Source organism: Carcharhinus amblyrhynchos, chromosome 11 (genome assembly GCF_965287045.1).
Source record: "Carcharhinus amblyrhynchos chromosome 11, sCarAmb.v2.hapA, whole genome shotgun sequence".
Taxonomy (NCBI): Eukaryota; Metazoa; Chordata; class Chondrichthyes; order Carcharhiniformes; family Carcharhinidae; genus Carcharhinus; species Carcharhinus amblyrhynchos.
In genome coordinates this window covers 20,055,314-20,069,607 of record NC_137334.1, presented here as the reverse complement: position 1 = coordinate 20,069,607, position 14,294 = coordinate 20,055,314, and the positions used below count along the sequence as shown (strand labels likewise).

Genomic DNA, 14,294 nt, shown 5'->3' with positions numbered 1-14,294 from the left:
TTTTGGACTGGGGGAGGAAACCGAAGCGCCTGGAGGAAACCCATACAGACAAAGGGAGAACGTGCAAACTCCACACAGACAGTGACCTAAGCTGAGAATTGGAACCTGGTCATTAGTGTTGTGAGGCAGCAGTGCTAACCACTGTGCCATCATGTTGCCGATAATGTAGCCTTTGACAAGACTGACCAAACCAAGCACCTCTTGTCTGGTATCTGACTCAATTGAACTTACTTCATTTGGTTCAACTCCTACCATCCAGTCATAGCTGGAGTATCTCGAGCAGTGCTTGCTCCTGCGCCATTACGTCTGGAGTGCATAAGGAGCCTTCCTCTTCGACACACTGGAACTTCATTCAAAGTCATGATATCAGGCTCCACACATGGGAGTGCTGCCTGTGTTATGCAACCTGTAGCTGGCTAACACACGAGGCAGCACAGTGCTTAGCACTGCTGCCTTATGGCACCAAGGACCCAGGTCAATTCCAGCCTCGGGTCACTATCTGTGTGGAGTTTTCCCTGTGTCTGCGAGGGTTTCCTCTGGGTGCTCCAGTTTCCTCCCACAGTCCAAAGGGTAGGTAGATTGGCTCAGTTGCCCCTTAGTTTGTGTGTGAGTGAGTGCTTTGTGATTGAGCATGTTCTACTGGCTCCTGGAGCAACACTGGTGCCGAACATCATGTTCGCTGTTCTTTGAACTTGGCAGCCTGGAACTGCCATATATTCCACTCAGGCACACGCCATCAGCACGCACCCATTGTCTCTCGAGAGACAGGGAGGTCAGTAACATGTAACAGCTGGTTAAACACACTTGGGTTTGTCCACTATTCTCATGGGCAAGCTTGGTCTCCGTGGTTGCTTGAGGATGAATGTCACATTATTCTGTGTGACTGTTGTGATCTACTCTGCACTGCCAGATTGGTGAAACCCTCACCATTCTGGGAGATTTCACATGCCAGATGCCGAGCACATGGACTGTTGGCTGTTCATTTATTTTTCAAATTGTCATGGAGCAGAAGCTGAACAATTTGCAATTAGTCTTCATGTTAAATGACCCGTACCGAGTGGGCAGAACAGACGGGAACATCTGCCATGATATACAACCAGGCCTGGAATGTTTGCAGCACATTCTGTCGCAGGCTCTTGCCTCTGCAATTCATGGGGTCGAAACCAAATAGTTTGACCTTTTTAAAGGCCGTTCCTTGTTGAGAAATATCCCTAAGTGCAGACAGCGAGCTAACTCACTGTTTCTGCTCAAATAACTCCTGCGCCTGGCATTAATCCTACAACATGTACACTTCCCTCAGTACATTGGTCCCCCATCGCTACCCCTCTGCTCACTGATCTCCCCCCCGCCCCCGTCATTCCTCTCTGCACACTGACCGCCCCGTCGTTCCCCTCAGCTCACTGACCTCCCTGTCACCTCCCTTTGCTCATTGATCTCCCCTTCACTCCCCTCAGCTCACTGACTTCCCTGTCACCCTCCCCGCTACTCATTGATCCCCCCCCGCTTCACTCCCCCTCAGCTCACTGACATCCCTCTATCTTGTCAGCTCCCCCAACACACAACGGCCCTCAGTCACTAACCCCCCTCCTGCAATGGCCCTCAGCCCAACTCTATGCCCCAATCCCTCCCCGCTGGTTCCAGTTAGCCCGATGAATGGACTGGTCACTCTGAATAAAGTGACTAGTTCTCATGATGAACTCCATTTCCCTCTGTTAATATAACTGTACCACGTTACCACTCCCAACCATCTCCACAATGTTTTTGTTTCCAAAATAGACCAAGCTGTAAAAAGCTGCCTGTGTACTCTAGTTCCTGGGGAAAAAATAATTTTGACCAAAAGCAGATGAATTTGTAGAGAAACGGCTGCAAAAAAAACACTTGATTGCATGATTCTGAGCAAAGTTTATGCCTGAACCACTGATTGAACTGAAAGCATCAACTCAGCCACAATCTTCTGAGGTAGTGACAGAGTGCAAGTACTCAGCACTTCCCTCCATACTGTGAAAGAGCAGAGTCTGTTTCACATCCTAGATGTTTTGTTTCTGTCTTCACGGAGGAGGACGTGAATAATTTGCCGGGTGTTAGAGATGGAAAGGTGGTAGGACTGGAGGGTCTCGATGACATTCCTGTTACTAGAGAGGCGGTGCTCGACAGACTGGGGGGGCTGATTGTGGACAAGTCCCCAGGACCGGATGGAATGCACCCGAGGGTTCTGAAAGAGATGGCGGAGGTGATAGTGGGTGCCTTGGTGGTTATTTTCCAGACGTTGCTGGATTCCGGGGAAGTGCCGGAAGATTGGAAAAAGGCTAATGTTACGCCGTTGTTTAAGAAGGGTGCCAGGCAAAAGGCAGGGAATTATAGGCCGGTTAGTTTGACGTCTGTTGTAGGTAAAATGTTAGAATCCGTCATCAAGGAGGAAATAGCGAGGCATCTTGAGGGGAATTGCTTGATAGAGCAGACGCAGCACGGTTTCGTTAAGGGGAAGTCGTGTCTGACAAATTTACTGGAGTTCTATGAGGATGTGTCTAGTGCGGTGGATAGAGGAGAGCCGGTGGATGTGGTCTTTCTTGATTTTCAGAAGGCGTTTGACAAGGTTATTGCAGAAGGTAAGGGGGCATGGAGTTGGGGGTAGGGTGTTAGTGTGGATAGAGGACTGGTTGTCAAATAGGAGGCAGAGAGTAGGGGTCAATGGGTGCTATTCGAATTGGCGGTTGGTGACTAGTGGAGTGCTCCAGGGGTCGGTGCTGGGGCCTCAGCTATTTACCATTTATATAGATGATCTGGAGGAGGGAACCGAGTATAGGGTGTTGAAATTTGCTGATGACACCAAGATTGTTGGAATGGCAAATTGCGCGGAGGGTGTGGAGAGTCTGCAGAAGGATCTAGATAGGCTGGGCGAATGGGCCAGGAACTGGCAAATGGAATTTAATGTTGGCAAGTGCGAGGTGGTCCACTTTGGTAGGAATAATGGTAGGAAGGATTATTACTTAAGTGGAGAAAAACTGCAGCAGGCGACGGTGCAGAGGGACCTCGGGGTCCTTGTGCATGAGTCGCAAAAACCCAGCTTGCAGGTGCAGCAGGTGGTCAGGAAGGCTAATGGGATGCTGGCCTTCATAGCGAGGGGGATTGAATATAAAAGTAGGGAGGTCTTGCTGCGGCTATATAAGGCATTGGTGAGGCCGCAGCTGGAGTACTGTGTGCAGTTTTGGGCGCCGTACTTACGCAAGGATATTTTGGCCTTGGAGGGAGTGCAGAGAAGGTTTACTAGGCTGATGCCGGAGTTGAGGGGGTTGAGCTATGAGGAGAGGCTGAATAAACTAGGCTTGTACTCGTTAGAGTTTAGAAGAATGAGGGGAGATCTCATTGAGGCGTATAAGATGATGAATGGGATGGATAGGATAGAGGTGGAGAGACTCTTCCCGCTCAGAAAGGACAGTAGGACTAGGGGGCACAGCCTCAAGATAAAGGGGGGCGGTTTAGAACGGAGTTGAGGAGGAACTTCTTCACTCAAAGGTTGGTGAATCTCTGGAATTCTCTGCCCGTTGAAGTGGTGGAGGCTACCTCGCTAAATATTTTTAAGGCGCGGGTTGATGGGTTTTTGATAAGAGAGGGGATTTAAGGGTTATGGGGAGAGGGCGGGAATGTGGAACTGAGCCACGACAGATCAGCCATGATCTTATTGAATGGCGGGGCAGGCTCGAAGGGTCGGATGGTCTACTCCTGCTCCTATTTCTTATGTTCTTATGTTCTTATGCAGCTCCTTTGACTGTTCTGCTAAAGGCTCTGTATACCCATAACCTGTCTTTTCTTTCTCCAGAATCTGGCTGTGTTTCCTCTGTTCTCTTTTTAATGCTGAAATCATAGAATCCTTATAGTGCAGAAGGAGGCCATTTGGTCCATTGAGTCTGCACCGACCACAATCACACCCAAGCCCTATTTGCATTACCCACACATTTACCTGCTAATTCCCTGACACTACGGTCAATTTACCATGGCCAGTCAACCTAACCCATATATCTTTGGACTGTGGGAGGAAACCGGAGCACCCAGAGGAAACCCAAGCAGGCACAGGGAAAATGTGCAAACTCCACAGAGTGACCTGAGGCCAAAATTGAACCTGGGTCCCTGGTATTGTGAGGCAGCAGTGCTTGCCACTGTGCTGCCCATTAGAAAGGATAGAATGCAGGATGTAGTGTTACAGTCATAGCAAAGGTGTAGAGAAAGATCAACTTAGTGCAAGGTTGGTCCATTCAAAAGTCTGTTGGCAGCAGGGAAGAAGCTGTTCTTGGGTCTGTTAGTACATGACCTCAGACTTTTGTATCTTTTTCCCGACGGAAGAAGGTGGATGGGAGAGTATCCGTGAGTGCATGGGGTATTTGATTATGCTGCTGCTTTTCCTGAGGCAGTGGGAAGTGTAAACAGAGTCAGTGGGTGGGAGGCTGGTTTGAGTGATGGATTGGGCTACATTCACGACCTTTTGTAGTTCCTTGCGATGTTGGGCAGAGCAGGAGCCATACCAAGCTGTGATATATCCAGAAAGAATGCTTTCTATGGTATCTCTGTAAAAGTTGGTGGAAGTCGTAGCTGACATGCCTAATTTCCTTAGTCTTCTGAGAAAGTAGGGGCGTTGGTGGGCTTTCTTAACTACAGTGTTGGCATAGGGGGACCAGTACACGCTTTTTATTGAGTGGTGCAACTGAAGCCCTACCACTTGTCAGAAAATCCCGACTGCAGTGTCAAATGGCGTATTTTTAAAAGTTTAAACGAAGGTTCCCTTCAATCTGGTGTAGGGAAAAAACCTAGTTCCTCCACATCCTCTTCTGCCAAGACTATTTGCATGAATCTGCTACTAAGCTATCAATAATTCTGTATGAAGTTAGTGCAATTACACTGGCCGCCTCTAAGGAGTTCCTGCTTCACTCTGCTCTGACATGCTATGTATGCGCACGATCTTAAGGAATTCTCCGCTCTCATTAGCTAGCACTTGCCTAAAGGGAAATCTGTCAAGAGAAATAGACTGGTTTCTTCAAAAATGCAACTCTGATCCGCAAAATGCAGTCCTCATGAGTGTCTGTGTGTGTGGGGGGGAAGGATTTGGAAGTTAATCCTATTTCACCCAATTGTAACTGGCTTGAAGACAGGTAAACTTCCTCCATAGTGAGCCAAAGTGTAAATTCAACTTTACGGTTCTAAAACTTGCTTCGAACAAGTGAAGAATTGATGGGCAGAGTGTGTCACATCAAGGCCCCTTATCAGCCCGATAGAGGAACACAGCACATATCTACAGATGAATGATCACCGTACATCCTGGTCACCACTTAAACACTCCCACTTTAAACTATATGCCTGTGCGGAGTCTGCATGTTCTCCTCATGTCTGTGTGGGTTTCCTCCAGGTGCTCCAGTTTACTCCCACAGTCCAAAAGACATGCTGGTTAGGGTGCATTGGCCATGCTAAATTCTCCCTCAGTGTATCCGAACAGACGCTGGAATGTGGCAGTTAGGAGATTTTCACAGTAACTTCATTGCAATGTTAATGTAAGCCTACTTGTGACAATAATACATCAACTTGATATCCTAGTTCCAATTATACCAGTCCTCATTAGCAAGCTTTGTGTCTTGAACGCTACCATTACCACTCCCTTTGCCTGTGTTCTTCCACATCTTTGTCATTTGATCTCCCTCCACCCTTCAACCTATCCCTTGACCTTCTCTTTTGCTCCACCTTCATCATGCCCTGCCCACCCGCCCGCCCTTCAACAATATAAAACCCATCACATTCCTGCCTCTCTCCAGTTCTGAAGAAAATTGACATTAGGGTGGCAGAGTGGTAAGCACTGCTGCCTCACAGCATCAGGGACCCGGATTCGATTCCAGCTTTGGATCACTGTCTGTGTGGAGTCTGCACGTTCTCCCTGTATCTGCATGGGTTTCCTCCGTGTGCTCAGGTTTCCTCCCACAGTCCGAAAGACGCATAGGTTAGATGGATTGGCCATTCTAAATTGCCCCTTAGCGTCCCAAGATATGTAGCTCAGGGGGATCAGTGGCGTAAATAGCTTGGGTTAAGGGGATAGGGCCTGGATCAGAGAGTTAGTGCAGATATGATGGGCTGAATGCCCTCCTTCTGCATTGCAGGGATTCTGTGATTCTGGACTTGAAACATTAACTTTTTCTCTCTCTACAGATGCTGTCCAACCTGCTGAGATTTTCCAGCAGCTTACATTTTTGTTCCAATCCTCATGAAATCTCTTGAATGCTGCTGAGGCATAGGGTGCAGAAAAGGCCCTTTGGCCCATTGAGTCTGCACTGACAATAAGTAGATTGGTACGTGGGGACATTTGAGAGGTCATCAGCCAGCTCTGTGGGTAGCTGTCGTAATGCATTGATTGGTTGGCAAAGTATACAAAGCATCTTGGCAGCATTTGGAGATTGAGACACAGAATTGTTATCAGCCTCTCTGTGCATTAATTGAAAGGAATCGCTTCCAGTTTATTAATGGCACAAGAATACCATCATGTGCCTGTGGCAGTTCTGCATCTCTAAAAATTGAGGCGTAACTGTCTTAATAGGCATTGCGCTGTTGATTAACTGAGGTTGCCCAATTCCACCTGGAAAGACCCAGTACCATTAAGATGCAGTGCACTGACATTCAGAGTTAACAGTTGTGTTATCTGTTGATGTGCTAACATTTACCTGGATGATTGCAGCTGTAAACAGTGGAAAAGCTTGGCACCTTCCAGAACAAAGCACCCCACTCGATCGGCATCCCATCCACTGTCAACACATCTTGGCAGCAGCAGTATGTATACCATGTACGAGATACACTGCAGCAACTCACAGACAACACCACAGGGACTGCAGCGGTTCACAAAGGCAGCTTACCACCATCTTTTTAATGGCAATTAGAGGAATGGCACAGTGGTTAGCACCACTGCCTCACAGCACCAGGGACCTGGGTTTGATTTGCGGCTTGGGTCACTGTCTGTGCAGAGTCTGCATGTTCTCCTTGTGTCTATGTGGATTTCCTCCGTTTGCTCTGGTTTCCTCCCACAGTCCAAAAGACGTGCTGGTTAGAGTGCATTGGCGATGCTAAATTCTCCCGCAGTGTACCTGCACAGGCACCGGAGCGTGGCAACTAGGGGAATTTCACAGAAATTTCATTGCAGTGTTAATGTAAGCTTACTTGTGACGGTAATAAATAAACTTTTAGATGGACAACAAATGCTGGCCTTTCCAACGATGCTCACATCTTATGAAAGAATAAAGACAAAAGCTTGCAATAACTCCCAATGTTAGTTTTGGTTAGTGCAGCAAGCACTTGGTAACAGATGCCTTTCACTTTTCTGGCCTCGACGTTTACCTTTTCCAAATCCTAGTATCCTCCACTACATAATATTGGAGCTAAGGGCACCCCCATAGGGGAAGTTAATTACTTAATTAATTACATTTCAGAAGTGCTAATAAATGCCTGAAAAGAAGGGAAAAAAATCTCGTTCTCATCTCCAGAGAGCCTGCTATTGAGAGTATCCTAGATATGATGTCCTCCAGCCTGTAACACTACCCATAATATTACCTGGGGCAGAATAAATTTCAGAAATGTCAAGCAATATTGGGAGCTAATAAGCTAAACTCACCTTACGGTCTTGTTGGGGTGAGCTGCTAGCAGCAAACTGCTGATGGTCTGTTTTTCTGTAAGTGTACCCAAAGTCTGCTGCCTGAATTTACCTCTGCCAAATCACACAAAGGAAAACCCAGTCCTGCTTTGTTACAGTGCTGCTGTAAAAATGCTCATTATCCAGCCCACACCGGTTAACAAGGCGTTACACGATGATTGATGAGCATATGCACAGTTCAAGACTTGCTCTGGAGTCAGCTCGAGTCCCTGGAGAAGTCACTGCCAGCTCCAGTAAATCGGAACAAAAAGGCCCCATGAAGTGAAGTTGTTTGGAAAAAAAATTGTTTTTTGCAAAGTTCACAAATGTGGAAGAGCCAAATGTTACTCCCGGATCTTTAGAAGTGGATTTGACTGCTCCACACGCCTCTGCTAATAAGACACCATTACAGTTGGGGAATTACTTTCTGCTCTTTTGATCATAGAACCCCTTCAGTCTGGAAGATATGCTGGTTAGGTGCATTGACCGTGCTAAATTCTCCCTCACTGTACCCGAACAGGCGCCAGAGTGTGGCGACTAGGGGATTTTCACAATAACTTCATTGCAGTGCTAATAAAAACAAAGGACAAAGAAAATTACAGCACAGGGACAGGCCCTTCAGCCCTCCAAGTCTGCACCGACCATGCTGCCCATCTGTCCTCAACCCCCTCTAACCTTCCGGGGACCATATCCCTCTATTCCTGTATCTCAACCTATTCATGTATTTGTCCAGACACCCCTTAGAAGTCATTAATGTATCTGCTTCCACTACCTCCCTCCGCAATGAGTTCCAGGCACCCGTCACCCTCTGTGTAGAAAATCTTCTTCGTATATCTCCTTTAAATCTTGCCCCTTAGTAATTGACTTTTCCACCCTGGGAAAAAGCTTCTGACTATCCACTCTGTCCATGCCCCTCATAATCTTGTTGACTTCTATCATGTCGCCCCTCAACCTCTGTCATTCCAGTGAGAACAAACCAAGTTTCTCCAACCTCCTCATAGCTAATGCCCTCCGTACCAGGCACCATCCTGGTAAATCTTTTCTGTACCATCTCCAAAGTCTCCACATCCTTCTGATAGTGGCGACCAGAATTGAACACTGTATTCCAAGTAACATAAACCTACTTGTGACTAATAAAATAAACTTCAACACAGCAGAAGGAAGTTATTGGACCCATTGGGCCTGCACCAACAACAATCCCCTCCAGGCCCTATCTCTGTATCCCCATGTATTTAGCATGCTAATCCCCCTGACACTAAAGGGCAATTTAGCACGGCCAATCCACCAAACCTACACACCTTGGAATGTGAGAGGAAACTCATGCAGACACAGGGAGAAAGTACAACTCCACACAGACTGTGACCCAAGTTGGGAATTGAACCCAGGTCCCTGACGCTGTGAGGCAGCCGTGCTAACCACTGTACCACTATGACACCTTTGCTATTTGGTAATTTGAGACACAAAGTCAGAAATACTCTATTTTAGATGGGTGAGGGGAAGAAGGGATGCAAACAGAGCTAAAGAAAAAATAATAAAAATCAGAGATCTCTGCTCAAAGTGACACCAGTGCAACCGGGGATAGGCAGACATCTCTGACTAATATCTATAAGACCTAGGAGCAGAATTAAGCCACTCGGCCCATCGAGTCTGCTCCGCCATTCAATCGTGGCTGATATTTTTCTCATCCCCATTCTCCTGCCTTTTCCCCATAATGGCTGATCCCTTATTGATCAAGGACCTATCTATCTCTGTCTTAAAGACACTCAATGATCTGGCTTCTACAGCCTTCTGCAGCAAAGAGTTCCACAGATTCACCACTCTCTGGCTGAAGAAATTCCTCCTCATCTCTGTTTTAAAGGATCATCCCTTTAGTGGAGGTTGAGCCCTCTGGTTCTAGTTTTTCCAAATTTAAACATCCTCTCCATGTCCACTCTATTCATTCTGACTGGTTTTCAGTTAGTGAAATGATAGTTCACATTGAGCGATACCAGAACTTTCTGTTAGTGGGACATTTAGTTGGTACAGTGCTGGATAAACACCCAGTTTACTGCTGCAAGTCTCACCAAACCCTAGCCTCAATCTCTTTCTTCCATAACCTCCCAATATTGGACTCGATTTCTTTTCATTTCCTTAACCCAACCCAGAAAATCTGGCTGAGCACTGCATATCTGTAATTATTAACTAATGAGCAAGTCTACGTTTTGCCAATTCCCCAGCAAATTTTTAATTCCCAGCATCGGCTGGGATAAAGCCAAATATTTGCCACTCCCACATCATCATGTTCCTCGATAATAACTAGTGTGTCTACTTCCTTCTTTGTAATTTTAATTCTTTCTATTTGTATATTTACATATTAATACTGCAACCTCTGTGTGCGCCTCAGTATTTTTTTGATTATTCCTTTGTTTGCTATCCTGCTGCGTAACCAGCCTCCTGATTCTGCAACTATTTCTCTATTTGTTGACTAGTTTGAACTCTTGATAACTTTAAACAAGTTACAAGCTGACCAGCCATGATCCTGCCAGGGTCGGCTCTCCACCTCGTTTACTTAAAGTTCTAAAGTTTATTTATTAGGGCCACAAGTCGGCTTATGTTAACGCTGTAGTGAACTTACTGGGAAAATCCCCTAGTCGGCCATGCTCCGGAGCCTGTTCAGGTGCACTGAGGGAGAATTTAGCATGGCCAATGCACCTAACCAGCTGGACTGTGGGAGGAAACCAGAGCACCCAGAGAAAACCCACGCAGACACAGGGAGAAGCGCAGACTCTGCACAGACAGGGACCAAACCGGGAGTCGAACCCAGGTCCCTGGAGCTATGAGGCAGCAGTGCTAACCAGCGTGCCATTGTGTTGCCCATTTACTTGCAATAGAGCGAGCACAATTACCACATCTCAGTGGTTCCCATCTGCCAATAACATCTGCAATATACAGATAACCCACCCTTGGCAGTGTTAGGTTAGAGTGGTACGATGGCACAATGATTAGCACTACTGCCTCACAGCGCCAGGGACCCGGGTTCAATTCCTGACTTGGCTCACTGTCTGTGCGGAATCAGCATGTTCTCCCCATGTCTGCGTGGGTTTCTTCTGGGTGCTTCGGTTTCCTTCCACAGTCCAAAAATGTGCGGGTCAGATCGATTGGCTGTGCTAAATTGCCACTTAGTGTCAGGGGGACTAGCAGGAGTAAATACATGGGGTTATGGGGATAGAGCCTAGGTGGGATTGTGGTCTGTGCAGACTGGGTGGGCTGAATGGCCGCCTCCTGCACTGCATGGATTCTACAGAAATCTGAAGACCTAGCCAACGAGGAAGATGTTAGGGGAGATATTAGCAGAGAGATCGGTAAAGAGGTTAGGAAAGTAGAGAGACTGAGGGAGGGACTTACAGAATGGAAAGCATGGACTGCTGAAGACATTAGTAGAGTGAAGTGAGGGAGGGAGTGCCAGAGGCCAGGGTTGGAACTGTGGAGAGATTGAGAAATGTTGTAGAAATAGCAACATGATTGGTTCGATGAGAATGATGAGGAGATACAGACTCTACTTGTTGAAAATCACCATCTTCATCGGACCTGTGAGAACGACCCATCATCAGCTGCCAAGAAAAATGCTTTTACCAGTGCTCGCAGGACAATCCAGAATAAACTGCGTAAAATGCAGGATGCCTGGCTGAGCACCAAGGCAGATGAAATACAGGGATATGCTGACAGAAACGACATGAAATGGTTCTATGAAGCCCTCAGCACTCTTCGGACCTCAATCTCTGGGGAGTTCCCCCTCCTGAGTACAGATGGTACAACTCTCAGTACAGAGAGGGCTGAGATCCTGCAGAGATGGGCTGAACACTTTGAAGCCGTCCTCAGCTGACCGTCATCTATTAACAATGAGGCAATAGACAGGATTCCCCAGGTCGATATCAACAGCGCCATGGATGACCCACCGGTAGTAAAAGAAGTCACAAAAGCTGTCAGCCAGCTATCCAGTGGCAAAGCCCCAGGGGCAGATGCCATACCCGCAGAGATCTATAAAGCTGCTGGTCCTGTACTTATCGAGGAGCTCACCGAGTTGTTCCCATCCTTTTGGAAGCAAGGATCCATCGTACACCTCTACAAGAGGAAAGGCAATCGGCAAGTATGCGACAACCACTGAGGAATCTCGCTGCTCTCCATCACAAGCAAAACCCTCGCAAGAGTCCTGCTAAATCATCCGGTCACTCATCTGGAGCTGGGCCTGCTTCCAGAGTCACATTGTGGCTTCAGCAAAGTTCGCGGGACTGTTGACATGATTTTTCCTGCGCGCCAACTTCAGAAGTGTCAGGAGCAGAATCATGAGCTGTACACAACTTTTGTTGACCTCGCGAAAGCCTTCGACGTTGTTAGCCGGCAAGGTCTGTGGAAGATCATGTCAAAGTTCAGCTGTCCCCCCCCAATTCATTCAGATGGTACGCCAGTTCCGTGACGGCATGATAGCCAGAGTACTGGATGGCGGAGAATCCTCTGAGGCATTCCCAGTCACCAATGGCGTCAAACAGGGCTGTGTGCTCGCACCCACACTGTTCAGCATGATGTTTACTGCCATGCTGAATGATGCCTTCCAGGACAGTGTTGGTGGAATCAGCCTCAAATACAAAGTGGATGGGAAGCTCTTCAACCTGAGGAGACTTCAAGCTATTACCAAAGTGAAGGAGACTGTTCTGAGACACTTGCACTTTGCCGATGACTGCGTCCTGTGTACTGGCTTAGAGCCAGAGATGCAAGTCAGTATGGACAAATTTTCCACGGCTTGTGACAACTTTGGACTCACCATCAACATTAAAAAGACCGAAGTCATGCACTAGCCTGCTCCTCATGCACCGTACACAGAACCCATAATCACAATCAAAGGACAGAAACTACAGGCAGTGGACCAGTTCACTTATCTTTGCAGCACCTTCTCCCAAGCAGTGACTATTGATACAGAAGTTAACTGCAGAATAGCAAAAACAAGTTCTGCTTTTGGTAGACTGCGCTCCACTGTATGGGAACGTCGAGAAATCAGCCTAGCAACAAAACTGAAGGTCTACAGCGCTGTGGTACTCTCAACCCTCCTGTATGCCTGTGAAACGTGGACTGTGTATCGAAGGCATGCAAAACAGCTCAATCATCTCCACATGACTTGTCTTTGCAGAATATTACGCGTCAGATGGCAAGACAAAGTATCAGATCCTGAAGTTCTCTCTAGAGCAAGTCTACCATCAGTCCACACGCTGCTGATGAGAGCGCAGGCCCAGTGGGCAGGTCATGTCATCCGTATGCCAGATGAGCGCAAACCCAAGCAGCTCCTTTTTGGGGAACTGTCTGCTGGAAGATGCTCGCATGGAGGGCAGAAGAAACTTTACAAAGACTCACTCAAGGTCTCCCTGAAGTTGCTTAACATAGACACGACCACCTCAAAACGCTGGCACAAAACCACCCTACCTGGCGCTGCCTTATCCACAAGGGCTGTCAAGCTCACAAAGCAAGGTGCATTGCTGAAGCACAACTTAAGCGCAAGCTGCGCAAGTCCAGAGCCACCAGCGCAACAACTGCAGTGTCTACACAAGTCTGCCCAATATGTGCCAGGACATTCTGTGCCCGAATTGGCCTGATCAGTCTTCTTGGGACACACCGCATCCAGCCTCAAAATGACTAATGGTGTCGAAGTCCTCATAGACGACAATGGACAAACAACAGCAGAAATATGGAACCACAAGATTGACAATCTCACTGATTGATCCTGACTGCGATGGTTACTGTATTTTTTTTATCAATAGCAATTAATTTATTTGTTCCGCATGCTCAAGTTCTAGATGCAGTTAAAAATTGCCAGTGTACAAATGACAATAGTCACAGCCTGGAATGGTCATTGTGATGAGGTATTGATTACATTGAACAGTGCTGACAACAGAGATGATGTGGGAGACACATTTTCTCTGAGATACCTACAGTAATGTACAGGTTTCTGTAAGATAGAGAGGTAAAAGTGTAAGGGTTCAGCGGATGAGATGTTCAGAGTGTTTTGACACTGCTTACCTGCGGAGCTATCTTCCTCTAACTTTACGTACTGTTAAATTGTGTCGCAGGCTTTGATGTCAGCCTTTTAATTAATCATAACTTTATCTTTCAAGCAACCAGGCCAAGTCACGGAGTTCTCTTAAGCAGCTGTCTTAATCATGCTACATTGGAAAGTTTGTAACTAGCCAGAATGCAGAATTCAGAAATAAACAAGCAATTATACTTTCAAATTCGATTATAAGTAATTAACATATAGCAGTCATGTTTTAGGAGTTATCCCTATCCACTGAAGAGTTATTGATTAAGGCTACATCATTCAGATATTAAAACCAATCACAATCACCTTACACTTCTGGTTCACTAATATCCTTTAGGAAAGGAAATCTGCCGTCCTTACCCTGTCTGGCCTATGTGTGACTCCAGAGCCATAGCAATGTGGTTGACTCTTAACTGCCCTCCAAGGGCAACTAGGGATGGGAAATAAATGCTGGCCAGCCAGCGACGCCCACATCCCATGAATTAATAAGAAAAAAACTTCCTTAATTATAACATCCAATTGGTGAAGACTTAATCCATTATTGTTACAAGTTATTATTGTCCAAGCTTGTATCTGTAT

At 46.8% G+C, this 14,294-nt stretch overlaps 1 protein-coding gene across 1 annotated transcript in view; it reads left to right on the top strand.

The window, feature by feature from the left end:
- Nucleotides 1–14,294, top strand: part of ube2f (ubiquitin-conjugating enzyme E2F (putative)) — a 152,491-nt gene that overhangs the window by 131,708 nt on the left and 6,489 nt on the right. The window lies entirely within an intron of this gene.